The sequence below is a fragment of the Carex rostrata genome, chromosome 15 (genome assembly GCF_964058835.1).
Source record: "Carex rostrata chromosome 15, lpCarRost1.2, whole genome shotgun sequence".
Classification (NCBI taxonomy): Eukaryota; Viridiplantae; Streptophyta; class Magnoliopsida; order Poales; family Cyperaceae; genus Carex; species Carex rostrata.
The window spans coordinates 10,076,525-10,090,969 of NC_135932.1; the positions used below are offsets into that span (position 1 = coordinate 10,076,525).

At 39.3% G+C, this 14,445-nt stretch overlaps 1 pseudogene; it reads left to right on the forward strand.

The window, feature by feature from the left end:
• Window positions 1–10,315: 10,315 nt before the first annotated feature.
• On the forward strand, window positions 10,316–13,905 carry LOC144566012 (uncharacterized; annotated as a pseudogene).
• Window positions 13,906–14,445: the final 540 nt, after the last annotated feature.

Genomic DNA, 14,445 nt, shown 5'->3' on the forward strand with positions numbered 1-14,445 from the left:
TCCTCTATTAGAATAAGTAAAGGTTGAGAAATGTATTATTTCCTAAATTGACCTGCTGCAATATTTTGAAGATGACATTATTTCATAAAGTTGACCTATAATACTAATTTATGTGAGCCGTATATTAAAGTTGAAATTAAGATGACATTATTTCATAAAGGGTACTGCAGTGACCTACTTTACTGAGTTAGGGTTACGGTTTGGTACATTTGTGTTGGAACTCATTGCCAACCACACAGCCTTTACAAAAAAAATTACACTAGTAAAATTGTACTTACATAAGCTTTCTCTTTCTTATGGTTTGTAAATTGCAAGGAGTTGACATCAAACTCGTGATGTGAGGCAGAAGTCTCCTCAGCTGCTGGATTCACTCCCCCGTGACTTTCACTATTTTCAGTGATTTGAATTTCACTCTCCTCAGCAGCACTTAATTGGGCCACAACTGGTGATACGCCATTTTGTCTTGCACAGTGAATATGGATGTAAAGGTCCTCCATGGTTGGCTTTTTTCCCTTGAACAAAATTGTCTCCAGATGAAAAGCAAAAATGACATTTAAATGTTAGATTCTTTTTATTGTGGAAATAGTAGAATGGACACTATAAAACTGCAAGAGATGTATTTTGTAAAACTATACTATGAATACAAGAAAACATAAAAATGGAACTATAAAACAGAAGAGATGTATCCAGCCAAAGCATAAGACCAGTATATGGATTCTACATTTTTCTTTCTTTCTCGAGGACAATAGGAATAACTCAAGTAAGACAAGTATATGTCCTTGCAAGTTCTAATAATAAAAAATGATAAATTATTAGCTAAAACAACAACTAAAATACTAACAATAACAATACACAGAAGTGGTTTTAGTATCGGAGTTCACAGTTGCATTTGAATGCTTACTAGTACCTCACCCTACTGTTTTGGGTTCCAAGAAGTCAATCTAATTATATACAAATAAATCAAATTGGGTAAAAAAGAAGTTTTGAGGTAACCCGCCAACAACAAAATAGACCTCCCCTCTCCCTTGATGAGGATTAATTTGCTAGAAAATACAAAATTGTAACGTAATATTGGAATGTAATTTAGTATAAGGATGTCTACCAGTTTCTCAAAATGTTGGTGAGCACTAGCTGATCCAGCGTAGTGGGAGATCACATTTCTGTCTTTTTTGCGGTTGTCCTGGTTTTGCTTACTGACCAGTTGCCACTCCTCCGAGAACCAGATATCGCAAAGACCTCGCCAAAATTGCGGGGTAGTACACCAATGCGGCACCAACGCCTTCCATGCGCCAATCTCCCAACCATATAACTTTATGCACTTCTTCCTTGCCTTACCCAACTCCTCACAGTACCTTTTGCCTGCTATGGCCTCGAGTACTTCACGACAACGATCAGGATCTTCGTCTTTTGAATATCTATACCTCTCCTACATCCAAGAAAATTAGGGAGTTCACATCCAATCAATTCAGGATATGCAGACAATGAATTTAGAGAGAATGAAGTGGTGTAGTAAATTGAGGATGTAAAGGTGAGACCTACCTCAAATTGAGAAAAAATGCAAGTTTTGGTCAATATTTATAATATTTATTTCAATGCTTATTCAATGACTAGTTTAGTCAAAAGTATGTATAGGTTGTTTATTATGAAACAAGGCACCAGTAATGAAAACATGCTCAACAATCCTACTTAATTAGTTGCAATTAGGAACCAAAGAATCGCAAAGGTATAAAAAAGCTAATGCAGTGCACTGTTTCCTATATGAGCATCAGTTGCAATTAGGGACCCATGCACAGATCATATTTTATACACATAAATCGAGGGTTACAAAGTGTATTTCCTAATGGATAAATTACCAGAAAGTCCCTCTGCAGGGCCGACTTCGAATCTTTGTCGAATCCATGAAAGGATCTTAATGGTCCAGGCATGAGTTTAAGGGCAGTCCTAGTGATCGTCGCTGTTATCAACCTAGGATTTTTTGCACAACTGAACTCGCGTTGCCCAACCACCCATATCTCCGGTCATTCTTCAGGGTTGTCTTTCACCGGGCTTATAGCTGCAGGGCCTCGTCCCTTTTTATTTGGAGGTTCTGTTGGTGTGATTTCACCCTCGGGTGCAACATTCAAAGTGTCATCAACAGGTAGTGTTTGATCTGCATTGCGTTTCCTCTTGTAGTATTTGGTAGCTTTTGCTCTTTTGACTCCAGTTTTTTTTGATTGGAGGCATTTTCCTGTTGCTAACAAGGTAACAAGTGTGATGTTATTTATAGATGAAAAGAATGATGTAAAACTTAATTACAGTCTACTAGATTGGTAAATACGAAACAGAGAGGTAAATACGAGTTTTTTTTCTCCTAGCTAACTTCTTCAAATTTCAATTCTAATCAGTTATAAAACCCCCGTCAGTTCTAATCAGATCTATCTAATCAGTTCTAATCAAGTCTGAATCTAGTGTTAACCAATCTATGATTTATTATTAAGGCCATATTGGAACTAATTATCAAAGTCATTGTGAGTTTTTTTCTCCTGGCTAACTTCTTCAAATTTCAATTCTAATCAGTTCTAATCAAGTCAGTTCTAATCAGATCTATCTAATCAGTTCTAATCTAGTCTAAATCAAGTGTTAACCAATCTAGTCTAAATCCTTGCGTAAGCAGATAAAAATGGTATTAAGACCATCTAATCAGTTCTAATCAAGTCTAAATTCTAAACCATAAACAATTGTTAACTGTAATCAAGCTTTTACTCTAATCAAGTCTAATCAAGTCCTGAATATGAGTCAAGTCAGAAACTTTACTCTACTCCAAGACCTTATATATTTTCTTATTTTCACAAGATGGAAATAGAGAAAATCATACATGAACACCTTAAAAATAACCTAATCCAAAACAGATTTTGCCTAAATTGCGACAAAAAAAAAATGATTTAATTTCCAGCAAGTATGACAAGAAAGGTCTTAATTTCAAGCCACTATATGCCCAATATGTTAATTATTGTACCAATACTAAGAGTTTGAGAGATCTATAGTTTGAGAAAGGGGTAAATGAGAGATCTAGAGCTTGGGATAAACCTTATGCCTTTGTGCTCACAGACCAGAGGCTAGAGAGAGATATGAGTAACTTAGTGGTTTTTGGTGGAGTGAGAGGCTGGAGATAGAGAGGTCAATAACTAAGGTGCGGCTGTTTTGACAAAATAGGTTAAATGAGTCTCTCTGTGAAATCGATTTGGTAAAGTAGGGTATATATATGGTATTGGTAAACAATTTCCTCCGAGGTATCTCATATTTTGCTTGACCATCGTGGCCGGATTTTGAGAAATCTGTGAGAGTTGAGATTGTTGCAGATCGCATGAGGACGGTTGTGATTTTGATCGGATCTGAATTTTATCGTAGAGTACGGACTTGTCCTTGTATTTGATCGCACCGCCAAAACTAGGGCTCGGAGGAAATGGGGGGGGAATGCAATTTTGGATCAGCGCCAATTTCTGGAGTTAGAAACAGATTGGTAATGGCTTCATGCAAGTAAGTGACCCCATTTAATGACCCCTATATTAATATGTCGTGTGCTGCAATTAGTAGAAATAGCTCTTTGATAGTTCATCAAATATCAACAAGCAGTATTGAATTATAATATATGATTATTAATTGTAATATATGATTATATAAAAAAAATACATGCCAAATCGAAATAATTATTTTTATACAATAACATAGGATAATTTTATAGTTTATTGCATAATTAAATGAACTTAACACATTAAATTATGTTGACTTGCATGAGTGTTGCATGAATGGATTACATCCTCTATGCTTGTCTATGAAACATAAACTCTCGCAACGCAAGGTAATGAAGATGCGGTGAAATTAAATATGCGGTGGTTGATCGGAACCGTTGAAACTGAAGAGCACTATGTATATTGTCATGCGGGAAAGTTTCATCAAGTACAATTTACGCAAACTCCTCCATCCATTTGACCAAATATAGAAGCATCAAATGGCTACAAAAACTTTGCGTTGGATCGAAAAAAAAACATCTCATTTTTCACCATATTTTGTATTGCTTATGTTAATTATTATGTCTTGATCATTTCCAAATAAATTTCGGGTCATTTCATCGAAGATCGACCGTTCAATATTCACTTCAAAATGAACGGTCATAAAATAATTTACACATTACTAGGGGCAAAAAATGATGAAACTTGACAAAATTGGTGTTATTAAGTGTGATTTGGCCATATATTATTTCAAAAATTATTAGGAATTTTTATGACATTTTTTCATACAAGTTTTTGTATAGATCAGTAAAAATGTATATCAGTAGCAGATCCCATGCCCTCCGATTGGGGATAGATGGTCTTGATCTATTAATTTCGAAATCTGCTGGGTAGAGAGTAGCAATACTCTGAAGTAATGAAATATTTCATTTCTGATCCGACCCTAGATGTTGCTAAGGATACTTCAATATTCGCGCAAGGATTATATGATGCCGCTCCGATCATTCTAATGAATAATGTGTTACCTTAGGCCCAAAAATATCGGGTGGGTGCGGAAGTAAATAAACGTCTCTCCATTGTGTACAAATAATCTGTTATTATCAATGAATAACATGTACTTGTCATTACGATCCTCACCCTCAGATCAATTAAGAACTCAATCTCAAGGGAATATAGCTTTCCATGCACAAATCTTAATAAACACAAACAGTTGGATCAGAATAACAGGTTCGAATTATTGTTTCGGAAAAACAGCGTAATTGAACTCCCTTCACACAAGGCCCCAAGATGGAGAACCCCGGACTTAGGAAATTTTTGAAATCCATTTCGAGAGAGCTCTCTCTTCTCTCTACCAAAACGAGCCGACGACGCTCACTCTTCTCTCTACCAAAACGAGCCAACGCTCACTCTTCCTTGCCACTCACGCTCTCTCTTCCTTCCCCACCCCCGCTCCGATCTGGTCCGTCAGAGACTCTACCCCACTAGCGCTCCGATCTAAGTCGCCGCCGATCTTCTCTCTACTAGGCTGATTAATCGCAAGTGGTAAGTTCTCTCTTCTCTTCCTTCTCTCTACTAGGGTTTCGTCAAACCAGAGCTGGTGATCCTAGGCTGATAAACGATTAATTCTCTTGTCTAGACACCCTACAAGAGCCTAGGGTTTCGTTGAAATTCTCTTGATCCTAGGCTGATTAATTTGGTTAATTAGTTTCAGAACCTGTTAACTTAGGGTTTTGGTAATTTAGGGTTTTGGTAATGTAGGGTTGTTTAGGTAATTTAGGGTTTTGGTAATTTAGGGTTGTTTAGGTAATTTAGGGTTTTGGTAATTTAGGGTTGTTTAGGTAATTTAGGGTTTTGGTAATTTAGGGTTTTTGATAATTTACTGGTAGAACAAAGGGTTTAATGTGCTCTTCTGATTTTTTTTCTTTTTTAGTTGAGATACATCATGTCCGACAGTGATGATGTCTCGCATCATACGAGCGAAGAAGAAGAGGATTTAAATGCCGGGCCATCCTTAGCCCACAAAGCCATAATGAAGAAAATCAAAGCAAGGGGGTCACCAATATTATTCCGACACCCGTCACTTCAACGGTCGCCAAAAATCTCCCAGCCAAATAATACAGCCACTGAGACCCCACCCGTTGTGCATAATGCAGAACCTGTTGCCCAATCCCCGCCATGTATGCCTATTCCGGAACCGGCGCAAAGGGTTCACAAGCCTGTCAGACGCCGTTGCCGCAGCAACAAGTCGAGCCCTTCGCTGCCTACACGCCGCTCATCAAGGCTGCAAGGTAATTTTAAAATCTATTTTTTAAATTAATTTGGTGCTTCGCTGAATTGATCTGGTGCTTTGATTCATGCAAATATTGTTACACTTAGGGGCACCTCTAATTGCTCAAAAACTGAAATTAAATTGCAATTGAAAGTAAAGAGATGAGTTTAGAGAAATTTGACACGCGGGGTGATAACGGAGTTCGGCAAAACAAAGGCCTACGTCTCCGGGGCTTCGCAACCTTGTGAGGTGCACCTTCCTATTACCCAATACGAAAGGATTACAACTTGTGAACCGTTGAGCCCTTACACACCAAGCGGGAAGTCAAACGGCCAACTCAAAGAGGTGAGAACAAGGTCTCGATTATCTAGGAACACAAGAGAAACACTCAATAGCTTACTCTAACCTAATATATAGCTAGATTGGTGAAGTAGGTTGAGGTTGTTTGAGGGATTTTGAAGTTATAGGCTCTCACAACAATGGTGGATTCTAAGCTCTCAGAAAATCACTTTTGAAATAATTAGGGTCGGCTGAGGTGGTTTTGAAAGTGATCCCCTCAATCTATTTATAGTGGCAGCTCAAAAATGAGCTGTTTGATGCAAAACGTTACCAATGTTTTATAAAACGTTACCAACGTTTTATAAAACGTTACCAATGTTTTATTCAAATGCGATTTAGGGTTTTAATTCTCTGACAGCTTAGTAAAACGTTGCTCAACGTTTTATAAAACGTTACAACGTTTTATAAACGTTATAACGTTTTCTAAACGTTCCAACGTTTCTAGTTTATACTGAACACCTGTTCTTCAGTTGTTCTGAGCCTGTTAAACGTTACAACGTTTCATAACCGTTATAACGTTTGTAAAACGTTACAACGTTTTATAAAACGTTCTAACGTTATAACTTGGTTTTCTTTTGATATTTTTGAAGCTTCTGATCATTATAAAACGTTACCAACGTTTTGTAAACGTTCATAACGTTTTATCCCACTTTGATCAACCTCACACATACTTTATCAATCTTTTGAATTTACATTTTATATTCTTGATAAAAGTCTTCGTGATTTCTTCAGTCCAAGCATATTGCATCGCAGTTCTTACTCTTCTTGGACCTATATGTTCTTAAAATAGAAGAAATTGTAAAATTCAATAATTGTATGTTTTTGCAAATTAGTCAAATAGACGTAAAATATTATTGTACGAACAACAAATATAACTTAGACTGATGTTTATCTAATATTGAGATGTCGTGTTTAGGAACTGGACTAGATGAAACTGCCAACCAGACCCCTGACAACCAAGCTGGACCTGCCAACTCGACCCCTGACAATTCATCCCCACCATCAAGGCTGCAAGGTAATTTTAAAATCTATTTTTTAAATTAATTTGGTGCTTCGCTGAATTGATCTGGTGCTTTGATTCATGCAAATATAACTTAGACTGAATTTGTATGAGAACTAACATAAGCCATGGTGCCTTATTTGAGTTTACTGAATTTGACCGAGTATAATCAGAAGGAAACAAATTGAAGGAATCGCCTTCGACTGATTTGATCTTTAGTTTGAGTTTACCATACTTGACCAATTATAGTCATGGTGCCATTATCTTTAGTTTGGAACATGTTTATCTAATATTGAGATGTCGTGTTTAGGAACTGGACCAGATGAAACTGCCAACCAGACCCCTGACAACCAAGCTGGACCTGCCAAATCGACCCCTGACAATTCATCCCCACCAATGTCTCCGCCTATGTCTCCCAGCAGCCCCCATGGGGCTGAGACAACTGCATCAGAATCACCGCCACATGAGTCAGATTCCGACTGGTCCGATTGGGTCCGCAGACAAGCTGAACTACAGCTCAGCTCAACTGGTGATTATGAAAGCCTTGTGGATTCAGAGGGGGAGGGAGTGCATCCAGCAATCAAGGATGATGATGGCAGTAAGAGAGGGATCATACGCCGCAGACTTCGTGATTGTGAACTAGCTCTGGAATTGAACCTTAGAGAACTAGATGAAGGGAACGCCGAAGGGGCTGAAGGCAAGAGGAAGAGGAAAAGGGGACAGAAATCTGATGTGAGGCGGGGTCGGGGTATGGCCAAGGCCCGTAAACCAGCAGCCCCGGAAGGCAGACCCGAGTTGATGGTGGTTGGTGATGCGGAGTTCACCTCCGTTCCTCTTTGCAAAAAGGTGGTCACCACCATTAGGATACTGACCTTAGAGAACTTGCCGGGACCATATCGGACGTACAATATGTTTCCTATAAAGGCAAGGTTGGATATTGTGAAAAAGTTCCTGCAGAGATATTCTTGGGCTGAGGGGGAAGATGTGAAACGCTGCTTGGATGTCTTTGAGAAAATTGCTTCAGCAACATTTAGTGGCGAGATGAATGATGTGAGGAGCAAGTATGGGAAGAAATATTCTGAAGACAAGGAACTGTGGATGGACTTCCCTCCTCAGTGGTGCAAGAATCCAGCTTATTGGAAGGGTTTGTGCCTTATTTGGTCGAAGGACAAATGGGATCGAATATCAGCAAAAAACAAATATAACAAAACAAAAGATGGACCATTCATCTCTCATGTGGGTGGAAGAATGTCAATGTTTCGGCACAAACAATCAATGGTAATTCATAATTCTCCCCTTGAGGATTGAAAAAAGTAGAGAAATCTCATTTTTTTTAATTTACATAAACCAAACTCTCAATTATTTCAATTGTAGGCTTCCGAGAAGGGATCTGCCGTCTCTTTGAAGGAGGTCTTCGACCGAACCCATTTGATGAAAAAGGGCAAGGATAAGGTGTACGTAAACAAAAGGGCACAAGATTCAGCGGTAATTGATCTTATCCCCTTTTTATTGTTAATAATTTAGGGGGGGGGATTTCATGTATACCCCTGAAAACCACTTGGAAATTACGTATTTCCCCCTCTGAAATTCATAATATCATATTTACCCTTCTAAACTTCAAAAACTCACATAGTTACCCATTTTGCCCCCTCTCTCTATATGTCTGTCTTTGAGTGAGGCATGGAACCTAGAAATGAAATGAATACCATAGTTAAGGTTTTAATTAAACTTAAAGAGCGACCAGTCTAATTCTTATTCCTTTATCATTTCCAAATGCAGGATGAATATGAGAACCTGAAGATGTTATACGGAGAGACCCTGACAGATGAAGAACTATGGGAGCTTGCTGTAGATCGGGAGGATACGCGTGGCCGGTTGTTTGGCTTTGGAAACCGGTCGAGGACCTCCAAAGTCAATAAAGCGTTGGCTGCAGAGGATGCAACCATGTCGGATCCTGCCAGGAGCACTGCCACCTCGGCTGAAGATGAGAGGGGAACATTCACAAAGGCACAGGTTAGGAATTTAGTGGCTGCTCAACGAAAGAAATTTGCTAGCGAAATAGCTGCCCAAGAAAAGCGATACAGAGAAGAGCTGGAAGAGTTTAAGAAGCAAGAGGAATACAACAAGAAGTGTATTGCAGCGATCGTGCAAGCAACTGGAGTGTCTATTCCACCCCCTAGTGTAAACTCTTTAACTCTACTAAATTAGGTTGACCATGAATTACAGCATATCATAATTGTTATTAAATTACTTTGTTATTTTCTCTTGTAGGAGGCTTCTCCATCCAAGGGAAATGATCGTGCACCAACGAACGGGTGTGGAAAGGACCCTCAGTAATGAAAAGTGAGATTTGGTCTACCTCCCTTTTTATGCTAATTTGTAATATGTTTAATGAACAAAGTTAATTTGTAGCCTGTTCAACATGTTAATTTGTAGGATCTGAATCTGTTAATTTGTAGGATGTGAACTTGTGATAATTTGTAGGCTGTTGAACATGTTAGGTTGTAGTTCTTATTTGCTGTGTTTCCTCTATTTTTTTCTCTGTATTTCATATGTATGTTCAATCAAAATGTTGCTGGGTTGTGTTTAATCAAAATGATGCGTACACTGGGTACGCCAAGAAAATTCATTTTTATATACTGTAGAGTGCCATTATTTGCATTGGTATTCCGATGCAAATAAAGGAAGGCTATCTATCTGGAGGTGGATAACCCGTTTTTGTCACTCTACCCAGAAAAACAAACCCTACGATTAATTCTCCTCGTATCACTCTACCCAAAGCCCTCTCATCTCACTAATTTTGGCGGAGGATCCAACCTGCTCAATCTCGATAGCAGCTCCACCCTCTCAACTCTCTGATTTGGGCGGAGGATTCCAACATCTCACTATAGATAGCATCTCCATTGATTTTGAGGTAATTTTCAGAGCTCCTCCCTAGTGGAAAAAGCTCTACCTTATCATCTCGAAATTGAACTGTATATCAATTCTTGGTGATTGTAGTTGAACTCCACCCAAGTTAGTGGCCAACAAAGCTTGTTTATGAACTCTATGAACTCTACCCTAAATGTTTGTGCTTCTACATACTAAAATTGAACTATGACACCCTTAAAAAGAATTTTCATTTATGACAAGCTTTGTTCAATTTTCAAATAGAAAAATATGCATGTTAATTATGACACTAATTAACACACTACTCTTTTCCAATAATTAACTAGACAAATGGGAACGGATCGCTCATGGATGTACAACAGACTAAATTCCACCGGAAAGCTTCTACCCGAGTTCATAACGGGTGTGAAAGAATTTGTTGATGTGGCCATTTCTAACCCCTCGGTTTTGACTATCCTTAATGGCAAGCAATGTATCCTCTGTCCATGTAAGAAGTGTGACAACCTCTACAACAAAGACTTGCAAACCGTGAGAATACATCTTTATAAATCAGGCTTTCGAGAAGGATATAGAAACTGGCACGCACACGGGGAGGAACGTCCAAACTCATCTTTTGATGCTCCGCACCATCCACCATCTGAGACTATGAATGATAATTATCAAGTGGGTGAGGATATGGTTAGGGCAGCCGCTGGGCAAGATTTTGATTGGGAGGAGGATAAGCCAACCGGAATGGCCAAAAGGTTCTTTGACATGATAGCCGCATCGAATACGCCGCTTTGGGAAGAGAACATGACGGGTGAACTAAAATGCGAATCACACACAATCTTATCGGCCGTGACACATGCACTCGCATTGAAGTCGGAACACCAATTGAGCCAAAAATGCTTTGATGGGATGATGGGTCTTATCAAAAGCATGCTTCCCCCTAGTGAAAAAATGCCAGAAAATTTCTATCAAGTCAAGCGATTGACCGAGCCGCTCGGCATGGAACATGAGAATATAGATGTATGCCCAAATTTTTGTATGCTTTATTACAAAGATAGGGCTGAGAAGACTAAATGTGATGAATGTGGTGAACCGAGATATAAGCCCTCGGGTCCTAATAAGAATGCAAAACCGGTTGCAAAAAAGACACTTCGTTTTCTTCCTATCACCCCAAGATTGCAAAAATTGTACATGACCCGATCAAATGCGGTCAAAATGAGATGGCACAAGGAAGGTTTTCGTGAGAAGCCCGGGATTATGCTGCATCCGTCTGATGGTGAGGCTTGGAAATATTTCGAACGGAAATATCCAGAATTTGCCAAAGAGGTGAGAAATGTTTGGATGGGGATCACGACGGATGGGTTCATGCCATTCAACTCAAGTGCGGCTCCATATTCTTGTTGGCCGGTACTAGTTTTTCCATATAATCTACCACCCGGGATGATAATGAAAGAAGACACCATGTTCCTCGCGCTTGTCATTCCCGGACCAAAGCATCTGGGTCGGGACATTGACATTCTTCTTGAACCTTTAATCGATGAATTGAACAAATTGTGGAAGGATGGAGCGAAGACATGGGATGTGTCTAGACAAGAGAATTTCAACATGCATGCAACACTTCTTTGGTCAATAAACGATTACCCCGCGTTCGAGATGCTAAGTGGGTGGGGTACTAAAGGCCGATTAGCATGTTTTCATTGCATGGGTAGAACAAAGGCATTCCGACTAAAGTATGGAGGTAAATTTACATGGTGGGGTTGTCATAGATGCTTCTTGCCTCTAGATCACCCATTTCGCCGCGATAAGAAAAATTTCAAGAAAGGTCAATGCGATTTTGATCGGCCACCAAGAAGAGTCATGGGAGAGGAGCGGCTTGCGATGGTGAATAATTTAGAGAAGATAAGATGGGGTAAAAATCATAAGCCGGACCAATAGGATGGTTATGGTGAAACCCACCATTGGACCAAGAAGAGTATTTTTTGGAGCTTGCCCTATTGGAACACAACATTGACATGATGCATTTGGAGAAGAATTTCGCGGAAAATTTGATTTACACGCTTTTAGGCATGGGAAAAAAAATAAGGATAATGAAAAGGCACGAAAAGATTTGGCTCTCCTTTGCAATCGACCCACTCAAAACTTAGCCCCAGACCCGGACCATCCAGAAAAGTTGCGAAAACCAAAGGCTCCCTTCACACTCTCTCTACCACATAAGAGGAAGGTTTTAATATGGCTCAAGAATTTGGTGAAGTTCCCCGATGGCTACGCATCAAGTTGGTCAAGGTGTGTAAACCTCAAAACAAACAGCCTAACTGGGCTAAAAAGTCATGATTTCCATGTGTTCATGGAGCGACTACTTCCAGTCGCTTTTAGGGACTTTGTCCCTGATTACGTATGGGATGTTTTGTGCGAGATTTCAAGCTTCTTTAGAGAGATTTGTGCCAAGGAGCTTGATCCATCCCGTATCGACCAATTAGAAAAGGATATTGCGGTCACAATATGCAAAATGGAAAAGATATTCCCACCGTCATTTTTTGATTCCATGGAGCATCTTGTGGTCCATGTCTGTCATGAGGCTAGATTGGGTGGACCTGTAGGGGCTCGATGGATGTATGGATGTGAAAGGTGTGTGTTTTTTTATTTTTAATCTCTTTCTTATTCAATAACGAAAGACTTAGCTCACTTATTGCTTCCATATCTAACCCAATATTTTTATTACAGACGAAACAAAGAACAGAGAATGAAAGTCATAAACAAGGCACGTGTTGAGGGTTCAATTGTCGAGGCAACAATTGTTAAAGAAATTGGTTCCTTTTGCACGCGTTATTTTGCAGAGAATTCTAAAACTAACCCACAAAAGGTTGGAACAAGTAACCCGCTGCGGAGATGTCTATCGATATTTGATACCGCGGGCCGTTTCTTCACACGACCAAATTGAAGGACTCTCACCGACGAGGAACTTAAAGCTGCACACACATATGTCATCCTCAACTGTCCAGAGATAAAAGATAAATTTCTAGGGTACAATCTTATAAAATGTTTATTTTAATAATTTCAAAAGTCCCTATTCTAACCACTTTCAAAATCTAATATTTTGACATGTCGGATTGTGTAGAGAGTTTGATGCATGCATGTTAAACTCTGGACAAGCCAGATCTACTCAACATTTGGACAAAGTTCGTGAAGATGGGTTTGCAGATTGGCTACGAAAGAAGGTACTAACTGATCATGATTGCGACCCATACATCCGAAGGGCAGGACAAATGCCACAAAAACAAGCTAACTGCTACCAAGGGTACGAAGTTAACGGCTTTCGATTTCACACAGAGCCATATGGGGTTAACAAGTCAACAAATAGTAGCGATGTTTGCGTTAAAGGGGAATGGGATGGAATTGACAAACCACAAGACTACTATGGACTTCTCCAAGAGGTAATTGAGCTAGACTATGATGGACTCAACAAGGTCGTTCTCTTTAGGTGTAATTGGTTTGACATAACAAACGGTGTTAGGGTGGACATCCAACATGGAATTGTTGAGGTTAAACATGCTTCTCGCCTTAAAACAAATGAACCATTTGTATTGGCACCTCAAGTAATCCAAGTTTTCTACCTCCCTTATGCATCAGATAGTAATGAAAGAAGTCAATGGTGGGTGGCAATGAAAACTAGCGCAAAGGGGAGGTTTCGTACCGAGCTCGAGGACGAGGTCGATGCAAACCTAGAATTTTTCCAAGACGAAATGCCGGATCATCCAATCGAGGTTTCAAATGGTCAAGATTTTTATTGGGATGGCATGCCACCTCAAGAAGGCGAGTTCGAGTTAGTAGTCGATACGATGTCTGAAGGTGAAGAAGAAGAAGATGACAACCCAATTGAGTTAAGTGACGAAGAGTTGGACACAGACCAAGGTGAGGATGAATTTGGTTTCTAGGCCCTCGATGCTTCCGATCAAGAGTTTTAATATTAGTGAATCAATAGTTGTATATGTCCGTTGTGCCACAAAGTTTGTAATATTTTCTTGTTTCTCAATTATTTTGGAGTATTTGTTCTAAATGCAAAAATTGAAATCATCAAAGTATTGAACTCTTATATACTGCTATTATTCATGTTGTTGTGATTCATAGTATAAATCAGCATTAAAAAGGAGATATCAAATAAACAGAAGTGTACCTGTCTCCAGGAACTAAACAATTGCAAGGGTAAGCTCATGCTCAGTTGCAAGGCCGGTTAATAAAATATAATATCCACCATGTGTTTGAGTAGTTGCATGGCAAGGGGTTCAGTTGTTGCAAGGACCTCCAATTAATATATAATATCTGACCTCCAAAACGTAATTGCAAGGGTAGGTAAAAAACAGTTGCATGGTTGCACAACATACATTTGCATGCGATAGGTGTTGCAAGGAACTACCCTTGCAACAAGTTTGAGGAATCCAGAAACGCCATTTCTGTTGCAAGGTCCGTCCTTACCT